This window comes from Periplaneta americana, chromosome 6 (genome assembly GCF_040183065.1).
Source record: "Periplaneta americana isolate PAMFEO1 chromosome 6, P.americana_PAMFEO1_priV1, whole genome shotgun sequence".
Taxonomy (NCBI): Eukaryota; Metazoa; Arthropoda; class Insecta; order Blattodea; family Blattidae; genus Periplaneta; species Periplaneta americana.
The window spans coordinates 35980713-36006243 of NC_091122.1; the positions used below are offsets into that span (position 1 = coordinate 35980713).

Genomic DNA, 25531 nt, shown 5'->3' on the forward strand with positions numbered 1-25531 from the left:
TCGAGCTCTTATCTGTTGTGTTTCACAAACAAAGCGTGGAATGAAATCATCTTCAGCAACAATAAATATCCCATCGCACCTCCTCATACTCATCCTCTTTCACAATAGCCCTGCCAAGACTCCGGAATTCGTTACCTGCTAGCATCAGGGACTGTCGAAAGAAAATTCAATTCAAACGCAAACTTACTAGGCACTTGGTCAGTAATTGAGACTCGTTCAGACATGGTTTCTTGTAAATAGTTCTTTTAATCTACCACAAAATATCTCAATATCCGGTAATTTCATCACTATAGAATTTTGTTATTGTAGGTTTGATTTGTAATTTAGTAAATACAAAAATATTCTTTGTTCTTAACTTCTATGATAAAATGTCTAGCTTTCATTAATCAGGTATTCTTGTCGTACTTTAATTTTTATTGTAATTGTAATTGTAAATTTAATATTAATTGTAATCTTATTGTTCATGTTATAGTTGTAATCCCCTGGTAGAGGGGCAGAGAAGGCCTGACGGCCTTATCTCTACCAGGTTAAATAAATAAATCTATACTAATCTATACTAAATATTCCTAATTATGTGTTGCAAAATCTTTCCTCCTTGTCCATGTTAATTTATTCTCTAATAATAACACTGATATGTTGCCTAGCAGTTCTCAGAACTTAAGGCGATACTATTACAAAAATGGATCACGGATACGCCACACAGCGCTTAGAAACACGGAGCAACCAAGAATTCTTAAAAAGATAACGTACTTCTGAGTGATATAATTGATTTAGTTTTAAAATGTTTAAAAGTTCTTGTAAAAAAATTATTTGAGTAAAAAAAACTATGATTTATGTGTTTATAATAGATTTTCTAAAAATATGTATTTACATAATTTTTTGTGAAAATATGTGTTTTTATGTGAAATAAAATTCGGGTTTTCTTAATAATTATAATACGCATATTTATTAGTCTCTCAGACAAGTAATAATAATAATAATAATAATAATAATAATAATAAGTTTCGTACTTAGAAAAACAGTTAACATTTAGTTCCTAGTATAGGTCTATGTATGAAATCGGACTACTTGGTTGTAATTAATAACAAACATAACCTAACGTGAAACCAATTCGTTGCTACATAACCGTAATTTCCATTTCCATTTAGACTGCTTTCAAATTGGCAAAATGCATTAAAATTAAATGTGTGTATCCATTACATCCATTGGAACAATGAAACACGACACCGAAGCATTACACTAATACATTCTTGTTAAACAAGTACTTCCATATATGTCCTTATTAAAACTTAATCTTACATTTGTCCGTAACAGCCTATTGCTCACATAAATTATTATTAATGGTATGATTTGTTATCCGACAGCGGTTCACAACTCTCGTATTTCTTGGCTAGAAGCTCATGACGAAAATCAGAATGCACTAGTTTTGTATACGACCACAGAGAATGGGGCACAAAAGCAAGCAAAATAGGGGTTTATTTAGGTAATTTTGGCGTCATAAATGTGAGGTCAGAGGAAAGCTATTCCGGTTATTTCCCCACAGAAAAATTCTCACATACATGGGCTATCTCGGGAACATGCCCCTCGTGTAATCGACTGCATTTTATTTCAAGCATCCCTCAGTGTAAAAGAGAAGTCTCACATCATAACTCGAGTTTTCTGGAAAGAAGAGACCATAAAAGTTCGACTTGCATGACAGACTGAATGCCCATATTTTATTTCTCTTTCCATGAATGGCTGTTTATTAGTTATTCAGCGCAGCATATAAAACGCGGCTATGTGTTGGGCTTTTACAATTCGGACATGAGGAAGCAGGGCTCTTCCGGTCATGAAGCGCAGGGAATGAGAACGCCAGATTATTTATCTGTAAGTGGACAAACGTAATGAATGTACAAACATTTTAAGAGAGAGCTGAAAGAAATCCCTTTCGGCTACGGACATAATACACATATATAGAAAACACGAAACATAAAATATTCACATCTGTCATCAATAGTACTTACAGTCACGAACATAAAGTGATAAAATTCACATACATACACAGTGCGATCGAAAAGTCTCTCCGCAGCTCCATTAGTTCTAGTAATCCTGTAGATCAGTCGTGGCGAAAAGGTGACTCACGAGCACATTGTGGCTCGCAATGATAGGTGTGCATTTCCCTTGCTTCCTACCTTCCACAACCCCCACCCTCTCACTCACTGGAGTCAAACTCCGTTCCATTTGTATTTGTCTCTGACCTGCGAGTGTCGTATCGTCGCCATGTCTCTCTCAAAACCATGTAATAATAATAATAATAATAATAATAATAATAATAATAATAATAATAATCCGTGGCGCTACAGCCCTTGAAGGGCCCAGACCGACCAGCCGGCTGCTGGCCTCATGCCCACATGCCGAAGCAGAGGTGGACGATCATCCCACCAGAATGGAGATATTGTGTGGTTAGCACGATGATCCCCCAGCCGTTATAGCTGGCTTTCGCAACCGGATTTCGCTACCTATCGTAGCTCCCCAAGTGCATCACGATGCTGGGTAGGCACCGGTCCCATACACTGGCCGAAATTTCATGAGAAAATTTTTCCCCCATGAGGACTCGAACCAGCGCGCATTCCGTAACGCGAGTCCTAGGCAGGATGCCTTAGACCACGACGCCACGGAGCGGGACATCAAAACCATGTACCTCTACAAAAACGGAAGTTTCAAGTGGGATGGGAGGACGCATTTTTTTGCTGCCAATATGATGAGAATATTAAATGTATGATTTGTTCACAAGTATTACGAGGAAAACGGTTATATAACATAAAACGGCATTATAAGTTACTACATGTTACTCATGAAACATTAAAAGGTTAAGTGTTGTTGCTGTCATTATTATTAATATTATTATTATTATTATTATTATTATTATTATTATTATTATTATCATCATCATCATCATTATCTCTGTACGTCGATCCTTTTTCAGCAGATGTACGAATAATGCGGTTAGATCTTCAATTTGAACTCACAGATTTACAATGTGATGTTAAATGAAAGCTATATGCAAAGACTTGACAAATGTTGAACTTTCAAATCTTTGCCAAAAAATAAATATTCGAAGCTTCGTTCTTTCGCTTGCTCTGTTGAAGCCATGTTCGCTACAACTTAAGTTTGTGAAATATTATTTTCAACAATGAAAATAGAACCAAATTTAGATCACGACTGACAGACAAATACCTTCGTGATCAACTACGACTGGCAGTAAGTGACGTAATTCCTGATTTTGAAACTCTGTCGCAGAGACATTCTGAAGAAGTTAATTTAAATTGTGATAATGTGTCCTATGTTTTCTTCTTCATTTTTTCCTTCGTTACACGTACTAAACAATAGTTTGTAAAACCTTATACTGTATAAAATTATATTTAAGTCAGATAGTTGCTTCCCTTCCCGTTCGAGTGTACGCTTCCCTCCATAGGTGCTATGCACGTTGCAGGTTACACAGTGGCTCGGCGCACGATCACATTTTCGCCACGGCTGCTGTAGATAGTTGACACCTCCCCATTAATTTCGGTTTGACAACCTCACATTCCCGGTCCATCATGGGGCAGGGCATGGTTGCGCCCCACGATCAGGTAAGATGCAGCAGATAAGAAAAGGTCCCTGTTTTGTGGGCATAGTTGCGCCCCGTTCCCATCAAGCAGAGAAAAGGGGCATGGCATAGTTGTGCCGCGATGAAATAGGTAGAGAAAAAGACATTTCGGAAACTCGAGACTCGTAATCAACCAACCTTATTGATTTCTTATTAGATTTAATATTCATTATCGATATCGTTAAAGTGAACACCATGAAACTAGCAGTACTTTATCAACTTTTTTTTACTGTTTATGCAGTGATTATATATAGCCTACCGTTAAAATAAGCACCGTGAAGTTGATAGTTGACATAGTCAAATGAGTGAGTCGTTGGAATATGGGGCCTTAGCAATCATGACAATTTTTATTTTGTTGGATTATTTTACGACGCTGCATCAACATCTCAGGTTATTTAGCGTCTGAATGATATGAAGGTCATAATGCCGGTGAAATGAGTCCGGGGTCCAACACCGAAAGTTACCCAGCATTTGCTCTATTGGGTTGAGGGAAAACCCCAGAAAAAACCTCAACTAGATAACTTGTCCCGGCCGGGATTCGAACCCGGGCCACCTGGTTTCGCGGCCAGATGCGCTGACCGTTACTCCACAGGTGTGGAGAATCTTGACAATTTGTTAGTGATTTTCACACCATCTGTGGCGTATAATGAGGTTAATTTAAAATGAATGTTAAGTTTAGTGAAAAGGGTAAAGAGTTAATAATTCACAATGGTTCTAAGTTTCAATTTGCGAAACCCTGTACCGTAGGGTTAAGATATCGGTGCACAAATAAAATATGCATTTCATTTATTGTGTGTGATCGATAAAAAAGTGTTATTTTAAATAGCAAAATCGATCATATGCTACCTGATTTCAGTGCAGTTACCACTATAGTATTTTTAAGTAGGCCTAATTTATTTATTTTATGACAATCACTTTCCTGTGTACTATGCTCATCGGGGTGCAACTATGCCACGTCCATTCTGTTACCTGACTTCTTCAGGGCGCAACTATGCCAGGTCCATTCTGTTACCTGACTTCTTCAGGGCGCAACTATGCCAGGTCCATTCTGTTACCTGACTTCTTCAGGGCGCAACTATGCCAGGTCCATTCTGTTACCTGACTTCTTCAGGGCGCAACTATGCCACGTCCATTCTGTTACCTGACTTCTTCAGGGCGCAACTATGCCAGGTCCATTCTGTTACCCGACTTCTTCAGGGCGCAACTATGCCACGTCCATTCTGTTACCTGACTTCTTCAGGGCGCAACTATGCCAGGTCCATTCTGTTACCTGACTTCTTCAGGGCGCAACTATGCCACGTCCATTCTGTTACCTGACTTCTTCAGGGCGCAACTATGCCAGGTCCATTCTGTTACCTGACTTCTTCAGGGCGCAACTATGCCACGTCCATTCTGTTACCTGACTTCTTCAGGGCGCAACTATGCCAGGTCCATTCTGTTACCTGACTTCTTCAGGGCGCAACTATGCCACGTCCATTCTGTTACCTGACTTCTTCAGGGCGCAACTATGCCAGGTCCATTCTGTTACCTGACTTCTTCAGGGCGCAACTATGCCATGTCCATTCTGTTACCTGACTTCTTCAGGGCGCAACTATGCCACGTCCATTCTGTTACCTGACTTCTTCAGGGCGCAACTATGCCAGGTCCATTCTGTTACCTGACTTCTTCAGGGCGCAACTATGCCACGTCCATTCTGTTACCTGACTTCTTCAGGGCGCAACTATGCCAGGTCCATTCTGTTACCTGACTTCTTCAGGGCGCAACTATGCCATGTCCATTCTGTTACCTGACTTCTTCAGGGCGCAACTATGCCAGGTCCATTCTGTTACCTGACTTCTTCAGGGCGCAACTATGCCACGTCCATTCTGTTACCTGACTTCTTCAGGGCGCAACTATGCCAGGTCCATTCTGTTACCTGACTTCTTCAGGGCGCAACTATGCCACGTCCATTCTGTTACCTGACTTCTTCAGGGCGCAACTATGCCACGTCCATTCTGTTACCTGACTTCTTCAGGGCGCAACTATGCCAGGTCCATTCTGTTACCTGACTTCTTCAGGGCGCAACTATGCCATGTCCATTCTGTTACCTGACTTCTTCAGGGCGCAACTATGCCACGTCCATTCTGTTACCTGACTTCTTCAGGGCGCAACTATGCCAGGTCCATTCTGTTACCTGACTTCTTCAGGGCGCAACTATGCCAGGTCCATTCTGTTACCTGACTTCTTCAGGGCGCAACTATGCCACGTCCATTCTGTTACCTGACTTCTTCAGGGCGCAACTATGCCAGGTCCATTCTGTTACCTGACTTCTTCAGGGCGCAACTATGCCATGTCCATTCTGTTACCTGACTTCTTCAGGGCGCAACTATGCCACGTCCATTCTGTTACCTGACTTCTTCAGGGCGCAACTATGCCAGGTCCATTCTGTTACCTGACTTCTTCAGGGCGCAACTATGCCACGTCCATTCTGTTACCTGACTTCTTCAGGGCGCAACTATGCCAGGTCCATTCTGTTACCTGACTTCTTCAGGGCGCAACTATGCCAGGTCCATTCTGTTACCTGACTTCTTCAGGGCGCAACTATGCCAGGTCCATTCTGTTACCTGACTTCTTCAGGGCGCAACTATGCCACGTCCATTCTGTTACCTGACTTCTTCAGGGCGCAACTATGCCAGGTCCATTCTGTTACCTGACTTCTTCAGGGCGCAACTATGCCACGTCCATTCTGTTACCTGACTTCTTCAGGGCGCAACTATGCCAGGTCCATTCTGTTACCTGACTTCTTCAGGGCGCAACTATGCCACGTCCATTCTGTTACCTGACTTCTTCAGGGCGCAACTATGCCAGGTCCATTCTGTTACCTGACTTCTTCAGGGCGCAACTATGCCACGTCCATTCTGTTACCTGACTTCTTCAGGGCGCAACTATGCCACGTCCATTCTGTTACCTGACTTCTTCAGGGCGCAACTATGCCAGGTCCATTCTGTTACCTGACTTCTTCAGGGCGCAACTATGCCATGTCCATTCTGTTACCTGACTTCTTCAGGGCGCAACTATGCCACGTCCATTCTGTTACCTGACTTCTTCAGGGCGCAACTATGCCAGGTCCATTCTGTTACCTGACTTCTTCAGGGCGCAACTATGCCAGGTCCATTCTGTTACCTGACTTCTTCAGGGCGCAACTATGCCACGTCCATTCTGTTACCTGACTTCTTCAGGGCGCAACTATGCCAGGTCCATTCTGTTACCTGACTTCTTCAGGGCGCAACCATGCCATGTCCATTCTGTTACCTGACTTCTTCAGGGCGCAACTATGCCACGTCCATTCTGTTACCTGACTTCTTCAGGGCGCAACTATGCCAGGTCCATTCTGTTACCTGACTTCTTCAGGGCGCAACTATGCCACGTCCATTCTGTTACCTGACTTCTTCAGGGCGCAACTATGCCAGGTCCATTCTGTTACCTGACTTCTTCAGGGCGCAACTATGCCAGGTCCATTCTGTTACCTGACTTCTTCAGGGCGCAACTATGCCAGGTCCATTCTGTTACCTGACTTCTTCAGGGCGCAACTATGCCACGTCCATTCTGTTACCTGACTTCTTCAGGGCGCAACTATGCCAGGTCCATTCTGTTACCTGACTTCTTCAGGGCGCAACTATGCCACGTCCATTCTGTTACCTGACTTCTTCAGGGCGCAACTATGCCACGTCCATTCTGTTACCTGACTTCTTCAGGGCGCAACTATGCCAGGTCCATTCTGTTACCTGACTTCTTCAGGGCGCAACTATGCCATGTCCATTCTGTTACCTGACTTCTTCAGGGCGCAACTATGCCACGTCCATTCTGTTACCTGACTTCTTCAGGGCGCAACTATGCCAGGTCCATTCTGTTACCTGACTTCTTCAGGGCGCAACTATGCCAGATCCATTCTGTTACCTGACTTCTTCAGGGCGCAACTATGCCACGTCCATTCTGTTACCTGACTTCTTCAGGGCGCAACTATGCCAGGTCCATTCTGTTACCTGACTTCTTCAGGGCGCAACTATGCCATGTCCATTCTCCTTCCTGATTTCTTCGGGGCGCAACTATGCCAGGTCCATTCTCCTTCCTGATTTCTTCGGGGCGCAACTATGCCATGTCCATTCTCCTTCCTGATTTCTTCGGGGCGCAACTATGCCATGTCCATTCTCCTTCCTGATTTCTTCGGGGCGCAACTATGCCACGTCCATTCTGTTACCTGACTTCTTCAGGGCGCAACTATGCCAGGTCCATTCTGTTACCTGACTTCTTCAGGGCGCAACTATGCCATGTCCATTCTCCTTCCTGATTTCTTCGGGGCGCAACTGTGCCATGCCTAAACCTCCCAATTGATCGCGGGGCGCAACTATGCCATACCAGGTTGCCAGCCGACGGTAGAAAACAAAAGATGCGAAAACAAATGAATGAGGTGTATAAACAATTGAATATTTTTTTTTTCATAATTAAGTATATAGGGGTGCCATTTTAAATTTCAAAGTAGGGGCAGCTGGGGGGTGGGGGTGAAATATAAAATGCAATTAAGCCTGGTTTCAGACTTTCCCCTCAATTTATAAATTGAGCTGTTTTCTGTTTAAATTGAATTCAATTTAAATAATTAGTTATTTAGACTGGGAAGTTTTGAAATGAAAGCCCTGTATATGCTATACGTATAATCCTTGCACTAAGAAGAAAATGAAATGCATTTGCAATGTTCGTGAAAGATTAATCTGCTAAAAAAAAAAAAAAAAAAGTTCTTCATTTACCAAACAAAATTTATGAAGCGAAACTATGTGCCACTTCATGTGGCATTACTTATTTCTCTACCTACTTTGTATAATAAGAAAGTGAAATATAGTCTACCAATTTCAAAATATTACAGATTAAAAATCTGTATTTCAGTGCAGTTTTCAATCTATGCTGTTTTCTTCTTATTAAAACTCAGCTGTTCTTCAAGGCAAGAAACTAAAAACAGTCACATTTCCTAGATTCATATGTGCTATACGTACAATAAAGAAAATGAAATGCATTTGCAATGTTCGCCAAACATTAATCTGACTATTACACTTTTACTACGTCATACTACTTTTGACCAATAAAACGGTGCGAAAGGACGTCTTTCAACCAACCATGGCTGCTTATCGCACAATTTTATCGCGTTCCTAGCATTTGTTTAATTTTATCGCTTCCCTAGCATTTGTTTATTTTTATCACTACCCTAGCATTTGTTTATTTTTATCACTACCCTAGCATTTGTTTCTTTGTTTGCCAACATTTCAAACTGCACTGGTCTGGACATAAAAAAAAAAACAGAAAATTACAAACCACTCCAGTCGATACACAGCACTTTCAAATATGATTCGCATTGGCATTCAAGAACAAGAATTAATAAAGATCACTGGTCATAGCTATGCATCTTCCCTGAAATCCTATTTACAAATAAATGAAGAGCACCATTCCGAAATCCTGAATAAGTTGAGGAATATACCATGTACATCAACGAGTTCCACTTCTTTTAAGCACTCGTCCAATATAACATCAACTGAACCACCAATCACTAAAACATTCAAATTTGAAAATTGTACTTTCAATAATTGTTCCTTTTAAAATTATTCATGTTTATGTTTTATTTCATCATCCTTAATTAAAACTTTTCTTATTTCATCATTCCTAATTATAACTTTTCAAACATTTGTTTATTATATTTAGGTTATGTTATAGCTTCTGCTGTGCGATATTATGGATAGTCACGTATCAGAGATTGTTTAATGCTAAGATTTATTGAAAATCATCTGTCAAGTGAGGTTGATTACGGGGATCCGGATAATTGAAGTGAAATGCGACTGTTTTAATAAAAATGAAGCTGAATCAACAAAGCCTTGACTAGTAACCTCTACAGAGTTCAATGAAGATTCTATAGTTGGCACAATTGATAACAAGAAAACAGCTAACCATAACACACTTTTGCCATCTAGCGGAATACAATGGTACAATAATACATTTGAAGACAGTTCAGTATTTTCGTAAGTCAATCTTTTATTGTATTAGAGTACTTCGTTACTTCTAATCTTTATATACTTTCTTCTAATGGTGTAATAGTCAATTAAATCCCACTCGAGTTTTGATTTTCTCTAGATAAATCGAAACCTCTAGTGAGATTATTGTTGATAAAATAAACTTTCTCTGAAATAGAGCTTTAGTTACTGAGCAAAATTTATGAAGCGAAACTATGTGTCATTTCATGTGACATTTCTTAATTTAAAGAAAATTATTATATACACAAATCAATACTCACATTAATTACAATTCATTTCAAGAAAGGTAGGTTGTTGTTAGCTCCAAGAGCTGAATAAGCAAAACATGTCAACACCGAAGAATGGCCATGTAATCAGCTGTTCTTCGCACAATGGGGTCAAGGCTTGGCAAGTTGTGGTCTGAATTCCAAGCCCATACAATGACTTCAGAACAAGCAGTGTACAGTTTCCAACGGATGTTTGTCACACTGATGTCCCTCTTTATTCATTGCGTTATATTACGTCATTGAAGGATCTTTTATGCTGATACAAAAGCACACAAAGCAAGTGTTCTCGAACTTTGGCTAAATGTAATACCCGAGTTCACACAACTACGACTCAAGTTGATGTTATCAATTTTAACAGTTCAACTGTTTAACAGTAATCATAAACAGACTTTATGCTCGACCATGCCGAAATGTAGTAATTATATACCTGGTAGCAGACCTTTATTGCATGTCATTAAAGTACACCTACTCATTAAAGGTCAGATCTTTCAGCCAATGACGACTCAGGTTACAACTGTTCAGCCAATGACAGGTCAGCTTTCTACCGTTATAAAACCGCAAGTATCGATTATTCTCGGATATGCAATCGAAAGACAATTAGCGAAAATTCACGGAGGCTGGAAATCCAATACTGTCGCAGAAGGTTATGGTCTGTTACTATAATAATTAGAGTTAATTGTAAATAATATTCAAATAAATTCAATTTGTCATCTCGTTTTTCAATGTCTAATTTAATTTCAATGTTATCTCTGTAGGTTCTTATGGCCTAGCAAGGTCAATGTGAACATCTGTTCCTAGGAAAAAAATCAATACTTTCGCGTCTGCGCACATCTCACAACATACGGGACATTGGCCAAGGTCAGATACAAAGAAAATTAATAATATCAAGTTAGAAATATGGTCGAGCATAAAAAGTCGTATGAAACTCGCCTATAATGGTAATTAAGAAGCTCGTATGAAAATTATGAAACTCGCTTGCGCTCGTTTCATAAATATCCATACTCGCTTCTTAATTACCTTCATTATAGGCTCGTTGCATAATGTACTATTTGCGCATTTCACTGTGTCCTAGAACGTAACATTCCCAACTTTTCGGAACTACATACAGGTCCTAAACTATCAGGGCAGAAGGTATGACCAGAGAAGTCGCCTAGTCTCTTGAGCTCATGTCTGACTACTCCAGACAACTAGTTCAGGAGACACTGATGAAGACGCAACATCGCGTCGAAACGGGCCGTCTGTCCAAGATATATAACCTTTTTTTTTTTTTTTTTTAATTTAACACTTTTTAACGAGTGACTAAACAACTAAGAATAGATAATATGAGTACTTCGCTGTTGTTTATCCTGCTATGGCCGAGTGGTCAGACCAGCGAATAGGGATTATAAAGAATGAACACTTCACGTCGGTACCTTTGATGTAGCCGGACTGATTTCAATGACCTTCAAGCCAGCTAAAGCATGAGATTCTGCTTTCTCCCTAGAGTTGGCGCTGACATCACACCAGCTAGCAGTCGACACAGCCGAAATATAACACATATAATTAATACATCTACGTACATTATGTACTCAAAATAAATTGGACCCATAAAATAATAAATCCTTCATTAACTGTAATGTCTAGACTCTAGAGTTCCCTTATAATGAGAGTTGAGACGTTGACCCCAACAAAAATTAAAATATGTAATGATTTGATAGCGCTAAAAATGGAAAAAAAAACTCTTACGAGAAGTAAAACCATATACCTATATTATATACAAATATTAAACGAATTCGATACTTAATTTTATAATGTATTATATTATTTTATAATATAATTTATGATATCTGAAATATAAAATATTATTATTACAATTAGTTTGTCACTGAGAAATAAGGAAAAGCTGTTAACTTGAATTTATTTGAACCAAAGCGTCACTGGATTATGCAATAAGGTAAGCGATGTTTGGATCCTGTGTCTCAAATCTATTCTCAATTATTATCTTAGCGTGTGCTCAATTACACTATACTCTAGCGCTTGAAAGTGGAACTAAACGCTACGCACAGAGAAACAAAACACAGGAAAACTCGCTCAGTGTCCATTCTTTATAATCCCTATTCGCTGGTCGGACCTTCAACCTGTCACGCAGACGGTCGAGTTTGAATCCCGACACTACAGAATTTGGTACACACACCTAATTTTGACAATAAATAAATAAATTTTGGTTTTTCGGTAGTTTAATATGTGTAAAATGATAATATGATTTTATTTCTTCTAATTGTCAGCTTTTACCCCTATCTTCAGTAAAACTTTGTAGTAATTCTTAATGTAAAAAATGTTATCAACAGTAATCTCACTAGAGGTTTTGATTTTATCGATAAATCTGCCAGTGGAACACGAGCAGATTTATCTAGATAAAATCAAAACTCGAGTGGGATTTAACTGACTATTACACGATTAGAAGAAAGTATATAAAGTTTAGAAGTAACAAATTACTCCAATACAATAAAATATTACTGGCTTACGAAAATACAACTGTCTTCAAATGTATTATTGTACCATCTCAACATTACGCTAGATGGCAGTAGTGGTTTTAGTATGTTATTTTACGACACTTTATCAACATCTCAGGTTATTTAGCGTCTGAATGAGATGAAGGTGATAATGCAGGTGAAATGAGTCCGGGGTCCAACACCGAAAGTTACCCAGCATTTGCTCATATTGGGTTGAGGGAAAACCCCGGAAAAAACCTCAACCAGGTAACTTGCCCCGACCGGGAATCGAACCCGGGCCACCTGGTTTCGCGGCTAGACGTGCTAACCGTTACTCCACAGGTGTGGACAGTAGTGTTTTATGATTATGTTTTTCGTTATCAGTTGTGCCAACTATAGAATCTTCATTGAACTCTGTGGAGGTTACTAGTCACGAAGGCTTTGTTGATTCAGTTTCACTTTTATTAAAACAGTTGCATTCCACTTCAATTATCCGGATCCCAGTAATCAACGTCACTTGACAGATGATTTTCAATAAATCTTAGCATTAAACAATCTCTGATGCGTGACTATCCATAATATCACACAGCAGAAGCTATAACATAACCTAAATGTAATAAACAAGTGTTTGAAAAGTTATAATTAGGAATGATGAAATAAGACAAGTTTTAATTAAGGATGATGCAATAAAAAATAAACATGAATAATTTTAAAAGAAACAATTATTGAAAGTACAATTTTCAAATGTGAATGTTTTAGTGGTTGGTGGTTCAGTTGATGTTATATTGGACGTGTGCGTAAAAGTGGAACTCGTTGATGTACATGGTGTATTCCTCAACCTATTCAGGATTTCGGAATGGTGCTCTTCATTTATTTGTAAACAGGATTTCAGGGAAGATGCGTAGCTATGACCAGTGATCTTTATTAATTCTTGTTCTTGAATGCCAATGCGAGTCATATTTGAAAGTGCTGTGCATCGACTGGAGTGGTTTGTAATTTTCTGTTTTTTTTTTTTTTTTTTTTTTTGGACGTCCAGACCAATGCAGTTTGAAATGTTGGCAAACAAAGAAACAAATGCTAGGGTAGTGATGAAAATAAACAAATGCTAGGGACGCGATAAAATTAAACAAATGCTAGGGATGCGATAAAATTGTGCGATAAGCAGCCATGATTGGTTGAAAGACGTCCTTTCGTACCGTTTTATTGGTCAAAAGTAGTATGACGTAGTAAAAGTGTAATAGCCAATGAAAAAATTTTTCTTACCAACCGCTCAGTGGAATTGTAAATTTTTTTAGTCGGTTGTATACATAAAAGTATGTTACATATGCCTTATTTTTTTCCACAATTACATTTCTATGTTTTATCACTTCTGAGAAAAGTGCACACAAAATTGAGGAATGTAATATTACACGACATAGAAACTTGGACACCATTTTTTTGCACTTTCTTATTTTTTGTGACATTGGTGTACTTTTCTCAGAAAGTACTGTATCCAGAAGGCTGAAATTAATATACAATATCAATGTGATGGCATTTTATAATAATAATAATAATAATAATAATAATAATAATAATGATTTATTTTAGCTGGCAGAGTTAAGGCCGTAAGGCCTTCTCTTCCACTCAACCAGCAAAAAGTATATATACATATGCATGAACTTACAAAGAATTCAACAATTTGATTTAGATGAGATTTACATGTATACAAGAGTTATGTACGAATTAAACAACAAAATACTATGAACTATTAATTAAACACTGAAATAACCTGTGTAGCAGAATTAAGCTAAAATACATAAAATGTTAATATATTTAAAATGATATTATATAATAGAAAGAGATTATTTTAAGACAATTTTGAAAATACAGCACTATCAGGATGATGTCTAAAGAAAGAAGTAACAATGTAGTCAGTGATAGTTTAAATCAGTATGATTGGAGTGAAATGCTAGTAAGGTTATCTTTTAAGCTGTTTTTAAAGGTATTTATTGTCTTGCAGCCCCTAATACTTTGTGACAAGGAATTCCATTGATGCGAGGTGGATACTGTAAAAGATGATGAATAACAAGATGTTCTATGAAGAGGTATACTTAGCGTGCCACAGATAAGTGATCTGGTATTTACATCGTGGTTAGTGTAGATAAGAGAAACGAGACGAAAGGTAATTTAGTGTTGAAGTGTGCAGAATTCGAAAGAGTAAAGACAAGGAGTGTAAAGTTCTGCGTTCTTTAAGTCGGAGCCACGAAATACTTGCGAAGGACGGTGATATGTGATCATATCGTCGGATGTTCAGAACTTAGGTCACTTAACAAAACGTCACAATAATCGAAGTGCGGCATTACTAGGGCTTGTACTAGGGTAAGTTTTAGTTTTTGGGGCAAGAAGTTTCTCAAGCGACTCAAACAGTGAATGGAGGAACAGATTTGTTTGATCGTTTTTTTAACTTGAAAATTCCAACTTAGATTATTATCAAAAAAAAAAAGCCAAGATTTTTTACAACAGATGAATATCTAGCAGGTTAAAAAATTAAGTTTATTTCTATCTTCAACAAAAATAAAACATAATTTGCAGTCATTCTTAATGGAAAAAAAAAATGTTATCAGTTAATTTTTTTGTCAACCGCTCAGTAAAATTTCAACCGGTTATATACACAAAGGTATGTTACATACAGAAAAGTGTACCCAAAATTGAGGAATTTAACAGTGTAAGATATGGAAGTACAGACTCCCCTTAAGCTAAACATTTCCAGCTGGCTCAGTACGTCTTCATTTTTCAACTTGTTTCCTCTAACTATAGTAGGGAGCTTCAAAATCTAATTTTCTGCCTGTAATCCACTTCTCTTTTCTTTCTGTCATTTCTTTATTATCAGTTTGCCTTTCTCTTTGAAGCTTTTAAACTCTGAAAAGTTCAACGTAAGTAGCCAGTCTACAGTTGAAAAAGTTTGGAGAAAGGTTGCTAGCTATCGACACTGAGACCTCCCGCCACTCATGCCAACCCTAATAAAGGAATCTAAACCTCGACTGAAAGACTTACGCGGGCAAGTAAGGTTAAACATAAAAATATTAGTTACCAATAAGGAAAGTAAATTACAAAAGAAAAATCGAAACCTGCGTTTTAGGAACACACTATCTTTATCAATTTTTTTTTCTTTTGAGGACACACGTGCTGCCCGATGAAACAGATTTGCTGTTATTTTACTATTGGTACGGGTTTGTTTACTTGCGCGAGTAGTCATGGTCAGCAGTGGAGAGAGATAGGTAGAGACCACAGATTTTAGCATAATGACTAAGGCTAGGATTTTGATGAAATTGCATCTTTTTTCTAGTAAGCCAGAAACATTGCTGCTTTAATATTTATATGTTATGTGATAAACTGAATGTTTTAAGACATATTTGTTAGGACATATTTTGCCTGTTTCACCTCATAAGAGCATCTTTTTGTTTTATTCGATCATTTTTTAGGCATTTTCATTCAATTTTGGCCATAAATCCCCATTATTAATGTAAAATAATATTTATTTGTTTTGATATTTTCTTTACATATTTTGCCCCTCAATATCCATTATTTTGTACAATATTTTAATCGTTTTTCTACACAAATATTGTCATTTTAACTCAGTACACTCCATGTAATGGCTCAGTCCAACCACCCTTTCAATATAGACTCCTCTATACCTGCTAATTCCGGATAAGAATGGCCTTGTGGTATACTATACTGAAACTAAAAGTAAAGTAAATCCATGGCGCTACAGCCCATGAAGGGCCAAGACCGGCCAGCTGACTATTGACCTTACGTCCACATATCGACGCAGAGGTGAACGATCATACATGGAAACTACATCAGGTAAAATAATTAATTAAAGTGTACTACTTAGAAAAAAATATGTAAAATTTAATTTAATTACTAGTTTAAATATTAAGTAGGCCTAGTACAAAACCTATTTTTTCTACTAAGCCAATTATGTAAGATCAATCTTTAAGGGCATATTTTGTAAGGGCATTTTTGAAAGATTTTTAGGTCATAAATGCATTGTTTTTAGGAAATGTTTTCATGATTTATAGGTCATCAAAATCCTAGCCCTAATAATGACCTTAAGTGTAGAATGAATATGATAATTACTGGTAATGTAGAGGAGTCGATAGGCAAATTAATTGAGCGTTTCAGTTTGAACTTAAAGACTGAAATGTAAGAATTATTTAAGCATGTCAGTAAACAGGTGATTCAGAAAATTGAAAAATACGAGTTACATGATTCATATTAATTGTTTTAAATGAATTATTCAACCTAGCAAATATTCTACAGATAAAATATGTTGATAATGTTAATGCAGTCACAAGAAGGGTTAAAACAATGAGCTACTTCAAGGATATACAGGGTGTTTCCGGGCTAGTGTTACAAACTTTCAGGGATAATGGGGAAGGGCACATGTATCAATTTGAGATAAGGAACCCTGATCCAGAAATGACAGAGTCGAAAGTTACAAGCAAAATAGTTGTGTGGAAATGAAATAATTTTATTCCTCTGTACACCTTATTTATGTGTATTTATCTGTACATCTTACACATACTGTATTCATCTGACGTTGTTTACGTTGTCTACTTACAGTATTCCGTTCAGTGCGCTGTCTGAGGGGTGGGGATAGGAAACTACACTATAGCAATGCAGATAGCGTAATGTGTAACGGACATGGTCGGTCCTGATATGCACGTCTGTAGACAGCAGTGTATGTGTACAAGTTGCAATGTCCAGTCGATCAGTCCTAGTGAAATGGAGGAATACACGAGAGCGGAATATGCAGACCTGATTTTCGAATACGGATGGACCAATGGGAACAGTAGACAAGCTCACAGATTGTATCGGGCCAAATACCCACGTAGGAGACAATACCATTTTTCCACGACTGTTCCAAAGGCTAAGAGGAGGGCACGTGGTGCCAAATTACAATTCCATTTCCACACAACTATTTTTGCTTATAACTTTCGACTCAGTCATTTCCGGACCAGGGTTCCTCATCTCATATTGATACATGTGCCCTTCACCATCATCCCTGAAAATTTGTAACACGAGCCTGGGAACATCCTGTAGAAAGTACTGATAGCAGTGTAGCGTTTGCTACTTTGAAAGAGACAGTTTAGAAACAATCATCCAACATTTCCAATATAAAAGCTGACGTGATTGAGGCATTACGAGCTCTCATTTTGAATTACCCTGAATTTACATCTGCTGTGTTGAAATGTGTCTGGATTTCTTGTCCATCTGACTCAGAAAGGTTTTTCTCAAAGTAAAATTTAAGTCAGCGGTCATTAGCACACTGCACCCTCAGGCTAGCGTCCCTTACCCGCGGAGAAGAGACTGCACTATGGTGCATCCGTGGCTGCTGGCGTGTATGCTCTCTACCTCTTTTTGCAGCACGACGGGGCATATCACGTTGCTCCGCTTGCCCTTTACCCATTTCAGTTAGTGCTGACGACCACTGATTTAAATGTTAGTGACCTTAGACGCAAAATAAAAGAAAATAATATTGTCACTTCTGCTATGCTTTCATTCCACAAATAGAAACAGCAGATGTTACACAATACAAATGTTCCCCCCCCCCCTCAGTGTTATAACGTTGTGTTTAATTTTAATATGTGGAATAAATTGATGTATGAAACCTTTCTTATCAATATTTTGACGTTTAATACGTAATGTAATCTTTCAATTTATGTGAAATTATTGCGATTATTTTACAAGTAATTAGCGATACAAGCGAAATACAATATTTTTATCACATTTTTTTCTAAGTTACTACGAAATTCTGTAATCTCTAGCACAGGGCCGGGCATGAGAGCGGCTAAGTCTAGTCGGCCAGAGCTGCTCTCGCTCCGCAAGGCACTTCAATTCCAAACCAGAGCAGAACGCTCACGCAGTGGCGGACTCGCATTACAGCTACCTTCCCTGCATTAATGTAACAAGAGCCACGGTTGTTCTAGTCATTCAGTCTGTCAGTACATAATAGTTTATAAGGATATTACATCAATGCATTGTACATTACAGAATTTATAACACTCTTATTAATTTAATGAAATAAACTTCGCTCTATGCACACACACAAATCATTAGGCTTATTTACATAACCCAAACGCACATGCTGCAACCTCCTCACCACGGTTGTACGAGACAGGCATATGGCTTCCACTTCTCCTACTTGCTGTGGACAGAGTTCATCTGCCAATATAATTAAACATCGCTTGTTGATTTCACCTTCGTTGAATGTTTTCAATTCCTTTGCAATTTCGTGGCAAATTTTGTAGCTAATGCTCATGGCCGATTCACTAAGTGCATTATTGTCATCCTGTTAATATATAATATAGGTCTAATATAATATAATATAATGTGATGCGATGCGATATATGATATGATATATGACATAAGATATAAGATATGATATGACCATAAATTAATACAACTTAAAAAAAATGTTTCTCAGGTACATTATATTAGAGTATCTATTCGATATTTATATTGCATTATAAGTTATTATAGTATATTTAGTAATATATAACTTTAAATTATACAAATATTATGATATATCATAGTATAGTATATTACAGTTCATGATATATAATATGATATATCATAATACTTGTATAATTTAAAATTATATATAACTAAGTGTATAATAACTTATAATGCAATGCAAATATCAAATAGATACTCTAATATAATGTACCTGAGAAACATTTTCTTTAAGTTGTATTAATTTATGGCGTTCATTACCAACATATTTGTCATATTCAGTAGCATGCTGTAAAGAATAATGTCATTGGATATTGAACTTCTTAATCAGTTGGAGTGTTTTATGCCAAATTAAACACTTTGCTAATCCACTGCTCTCTACCAAAACGAACTCCTCCTCCCATGATTCATTAAAAGCATTGGGAGTAGCGGGACGCTTTAGTGTATGAGCGGAAGCTCCGTCTTCAAAGTTCGCCTTCATACTACAGAGTCACCACTGCACCGACACTGAATGACGTACAGTATGCATACGTCACACCGCTCGCGAGACCCGCTCTTTAAAGCACACAGCGCTCATTTCTCAGAATCACGTAATGTGCCCAGTCCTGCTCTAGCCAATGATGTAAGTTACTTGTTGCAATTGATAAGCGTCGTAAAATAACCAACAAAAAAGTTACTCGTCGACTGCAACACAAAGCAAGTAAACAGCGAATAACTAAGACACAGTAGTTCAACGGGGCATGATCCACGCCTCCTTCTATTGTACACAGTACAGGGACTCTAGAGCACGGTTAACCTGAAACCACTTGCCTCTCTCCCATCGGGCACCAAGTTTCGCTCCCTGGTCATCAACATCACTCCGTCCGATCTCCATTTCATTAGCATTCCATAAGATTCCTCGATCGCTGGCTGGCGATACATAGAGGGGTCATTCCATACAAAATTTTAAGAATATGCCAGTGATGTCATGAATTTTTTTGGGCTTTTAATATAATAATGTTATTATGAAAATAAATTAAACTCCCAAATATGACCGCCATATCATTAATATTTCAGTCATACGGATGACCGAAAAATGGGTGGCAGTTACATGCTATCCACAATTTGAAATTTTCTAGACAGCCTATATGAAGTGCAATCGAAAATAAAGAGACGCTACTTTAAACCTGAACAACCATGTTTTAATACCTTAAAAATTAATTCGAATAATATTAAGGCATGCTCATAAAAAAACCTCATTGAAAAAAAAGAAAGAGTTTTATATTCGAATGCAACAAATTAAATTCATGCGAATATCATTCGTATTGAAGAAAATCTTATTCTTAATCCATCTCCCATGTTTTATGACAATCTCAAAAAACCCATGAATAATTAAATTAATAAAATAATTAATTTTTGTTCCGACGGTTGAAAATGCTTGCTATGTGTGACGGTCGCAGCATTCGAGAGACTTCATAACGATAAGTAATCTCAAACGACCGTCTCCCTGACCTTGATCGCGCAACATTCTGTACGACGGGAGAGCCTACCTGCTGAGCTCCTTTATTTCGGTGAGTTATTTTTATTAAAAACTGACATGATAGTTAAGTCAATATTCTGAAATTCTCACAGTGGAATGAATACACCCTAAAGAATTAGACACATGTTTTTTCGTCTTTAAAAATGAATTGCATTTTGTGTTCTATATTATTTTAAATTATTTTACGGCGGGTAACTATTTAAAAAATTGCATATTTTTTTCATTTTGAGGGAATTTATGAACAAGGCTCTCCTCTTTCGAACTGCATTGAAATCACTTTTCCATCTTCTTTTACATAGCAAGAAACTTCAATGAATGAAACCGTGTTCTTTGTTAAACCAATATTTAAAATGCTTATTACTGCCAAACTCACGGGAACTAGAAAAAAGGCGAGGAGCGATAAAAAGAGAAACCAAGAGTCAGGAAGTGATAGGGAAGAAAGTAGTGTAAAGAATAAGGGTGCAAGTGTAAGTGGAAATCTAGTATGTGAAAGTGAAAGCGTGGAGGGAAAAATAAAAGAGGAATAGAAGAAGAAATAAATAGAAAGAAAGACAGAGACAGAAATAATGCAGAGACGAACAGTAAAGAAAGGTCAGAACCTGCGACAGCTGAGGATATAGCAGAGATATTAGATATGGTTAAAAAATGTGGGGATGTGATCAAAAAGTGCAAGTAAAGTGAAACTGGAAAATATCGAGAAGTATAGGGGAGAGGAAAAGTGTATAAGCAGATGTGTAGAATAAAATATAAGTGTTTAGAGGAAGTGAGAATAGTAACAATGGATTAGGTGTAAGCAGAATAGTGAGAAAGTGAAAGTAAGCGCAATTAGGAATGACTGAAAATAGTGAGAAAGGGTTAAGAGAAGTGAACGAGTGACAGCATAAAATTAGTACTAACATTTGAACGTTGGAACAGTAAATGGATATAAGAGAAAGATAGGGGAAAAGGTCAAAGAACAAATAGGACAAATAATTCAATATGATAATTTATAGACAAAAATTGAAATCGAGATTTTAGTGAATAGTAGTTAGAGGAAAAAGGGGGTGTGAAAGGAGTATATAATATTAGATATATTAGGTTTAATGAACAAATAGAGAATAGCAAATGAAATGTGGGAGAAATACTGAAGGGGAGATTGACCAAGTAACAAAAAAGGTACATAGTGTAATTGGGAGTATTTGTGTAGACGTGTACTGCAAATAATGTGTTACTGTAATATGTTAATGGTGGCACCGGATACAGAAATGTAAGGTAAATCATTACATGTAAAGAAGTGCTGTGACGAAATATCATATCATATCGCTGCCAAATTATTAAGGACATAAATATAATATTGCATGAAATTCATATTTAGAACATACAAAATAACCTACTACAATATTTTTAACTTTTGAGACATCATGGTTCAAAAGCATACTTTTTTGCGTGGAATGACCCAGAGGGAACTATTTAGTCCAGGGGCGAGTGGGATTGCCAGTTCGGAACCCGGATACTCAGCGAACCTTAGTGTAGTCAGCTGGTATGGGTTGGAAATGCGATTAGCTGGGAGTCAGCGTAAAGTTCTCTCGCACGCAAAGACGCAGGGCTAGGGTTTAACCTTTCCCTTCGGGATAACACAACATAAGAGGGAGCCTTATATTCTTAAGAAGATACATACAGTAGAACCCCGATTATCCGTCACCCTATTAACCGATTGGCGGATTATCCGACTTTTCCCTTGCTTTTTTTTTTTTTTTTTTTTTTTTTGCTACAGAAATATATAAAATATATTAGCTCGTTTTTCTTTCTAGAGAGAATTATTACAAGACTGTACCCTTACACATTATGGTTTACTATTAGAGTTCTATAAAATATCTTCCACGGGTATCAAAGAAATCGCATCCATTTATTCATAGTGTTCTACCCAAGGGCAGGTCTTTCACTACAAATCCAGCTTTCTCCAATCTTTCTTATTTTCTGTTTTGCTAAGTATAAAAAAAGTGCAGTCCACACCTGTGGAGTAACAGTCAGCGCGTCTGGCCGCGAAACCAGGTGGCCCGGGTTCGATTCCCCGTCGGGGCAAGTTACCTGGTTGAGGTTTTTTCCGGGGTTTTCCCTCAACCCAATACGAGCAAATGCTGGGTAGCTTTCGGTGCCGAACTCCGGACTCATTTCACCGGCATTATCACCTTCATATCATTCAGACGCCAAATAACCTAGATGTTGATAAAGCGTCGTAAAATAACCCAATAAAAATTAAAAAAATAATAATAAAGTGCAAGTAACTGAGTGGTTTGGGGAACGATAAACTGTGGATCATTTCAGGATATGAGATTGGAGTCACAACTGTGTGAAATTTAATAAAAATCAAAGATAAATCGTATAAAGTATGTAAATCTACAACACGAGACCTCCACTATTCATATCTTTCCACAGACAGACATTACAAGGAGTTTCCTTTCTCGTTAAAAAGCCGTTGTTGATAACAGCCTTAAATCAGTGAACTTCTGATCCACTACCTAACGTGTTAAATACAAGACCACTGGGAAAATTACGAAAATGTATGCAATATTCACTAAATTACGACCTTCGATTAACCGTTCAGCTCAACCTCTCCATTACGACGGATAATAGAGGTTTTACTTACTTACTTACTGGCTTTTAAGAAACCCGGAGGTTCATTGCCGCCCTCACATAAGCCCGCCATTGGTCCCTATCCTGAGCAAAATTAATCCATTCTCTATCATCATATCCCACCTCCCTCAAATCTATATTAATATTATCTTCCCATCTACGTCTCGGCCTCCCTAAAGGTCTTTTTCCCTCCGGCCTCCCAACTAACACTCTATATGCATTTCTGGATTCGCCCATACATGCTACATGCCCTGCCCATCTCAAACGTCTGGATTTAATGTTCCTATTTATGTCAGGTGAAGAATACAATGCGTGCAGTTCTGTGTTGTGTAACTTTCTCCATTCTCCTGTAACTTCATCCCTCTTAGCCCCAAATATTTTCCTAAGCACATTATTCTCAAACACCCTTAATCTCTGTTCCTCTCTCAAAGTGAGAGTCCAAGTTTCACAACCATACAGAACAACCGGTAATATAACTGTTTTATAAATTCTAACTTTCAGATTTTTTGACAGAAGACTAGATGACAAAAGCTTCTCAACGGAATAATAACACGCATTTCCCATATTTATTCTGCGTTTAATTTCCTCCTGAGTGCCATTTATATTTGTTACTGTTGCTCCAAGATATTTGAATTTTTCCACCTCTTCGAAGGATAAATCTCCAATTTTTATATTTCCATTTAGTACAATATTCTGGTCACGAGACATAATCATATACTTTGTCTTAAATACAAGACTACTGGGAAAATTACGAAAATGTAAGCAATATTCACTAAATTACGACAATCTTTTATGGTACGGATTATCCGAAGTTTTCGATTAACCGTTCAGCTCAACCCCTTCATTACGACGGATAATAGAGGTTCTATGTAATTATAAAAGCAGTGCACATTAAATTAAGAAATTACTAAGCAGGAGAGTCAAATCATTACAGGATAGTAGACGGATCCCGTCATTCATGAAAGCATTTCAAAGGTGACCTGGCCACTGGAGGTTAAATCTCGGCCTGTACTTTTACTTTTATTTCGGTAGCTGAAGATTTATGTTCACAAGATGGCACCCAAAACAAGTCGGAAGGGTGCACCACCTCCACCACAAGACAAAATACGACAGCAACATTCCTTTGCGGTGGTGTGCAGCGATGTCCAGCAGGTGAAATACAAGTAAACGCCATCAGCAGCAGCAGGTGCTGGAGGGGGTGAAGTGTGGGGGCGTAATATCGATCTGGTCCCAGGCCAGACCTGATCCCGGTTCACTCGTTCACCATGCGCGCGCGCGCGCGAGGGAGAGTCGTTTTAATTGAGCAACGTAACTTTACAAGATGGCGCTCCCCCGTGTTTCTACGTGACTCCAACCTCAACAGCTTAATTAATAAAAAATGGCAAGGTCTCGATATATACTACACAAACTATGAGGTAAATTAGACTAAACGTCCGCGGTTGGAGTTCCGGTAAAGGAACAGAGTGTTACCCCACCCAAAACCTTAGAGACGCTTCAGGAAACCAACCCACCATCCTCTCGAACGCTAATGAGCGGTACTTTCCTCTAGGTTAGAACGCCCAGATCGAAAACATCTCGCTTTAACTAACAAGGACAGGACACGCTCTGTATATCACCGAATTAAATCAGATTTTGTGAGATGAAAGTACAAGGCACACTGTTTAAAGTCATACCTGGTATGGGTGGCCAATGACCCCTCGTTTTGGAAATATTGGCTATTGTTTATGACATACTTCCGTTAGGTGCCTAATAGGGAAGCATTAGACTGTGTAACGGCGTAGCTCATATGGTTGGATGCTGAGTCGTCATCCAGGCAACCCCAGTTCGAATCCTAATGCCTTCTCATTTTTTAAAGCTTATTATTATTATTATTATTATTATTATTATTATTATTATTATTATTATTATCATTTTATTATTATTATTATTATTATTATTATTATTATTATTATTATTATTATTATAATTCACTTTCAGTTGTCAGTTCATATATTCAAAGCCATGTTGAAATATGCGTGGTATGCATTAAAATTGGTAAACGAACGAGAAGTGTTTGTGAATGTGAAGGATGTCTGTTTCGCAGCAGAAGTGCGGAAAAATGTGTGTGACTGTGGACAACCTTCTTTCATTTGCTGTGCATGGTGCTGGAAATATGTATGTTTCGTGTGTTTTAATGACATAATGAATCGGGTACAAAATGAAATGGAATAGCTGCTACAGAAATAGAACAGACGCCAGTGACACATCTTACCTTCCTACGTGAGCAGTATTTCATTGTTTATCCTTTACAATACAATGTTAGTTAATTAGTAATTTGTTTAAAACATGATGAAGCATTCAATACATTGAGAAATATGATATAGGTATGTAAATAGGTAACTGTGATCACAATATTAATCATTATTAAAAGAAAAAAATATAGGACCAGTTAAGAGTCGAACTCAGATTGCCTGGATAACAACTCAGCATCCAACCATATGAGCTAC

The 25531-nt window shown here is 37.9% G+C and overlaps 1 protein-coding gene across 5 annotated transcripts in view; it reads right to left on the reverse strand.

Moving 5' to 3' along the window:
• Nucleotides 1-25531, reverse strand: part of LOC138701207 (transmembrane protein 47) — a 564207-nt gene that overhangs the window by 485352 nt on the left and 53324 nt on the right. Inside the window, exon 1 of one of the 5 annotated variants that reach the window (XM_069827862.1) lies at nucleotides 9939-9961. The exons of the other annotated variants lie outside the window; for them this stretch is intronic. The gene's annotated coding sequence lies outside the window, so the exon portion shown is untranslated. Of the gene's footprint in view, nucleotides 1-9938; nucleotides 9962-25531 lie in introns of those variants that run through there. 5 annotated transcript variants of the gene reach the window in all.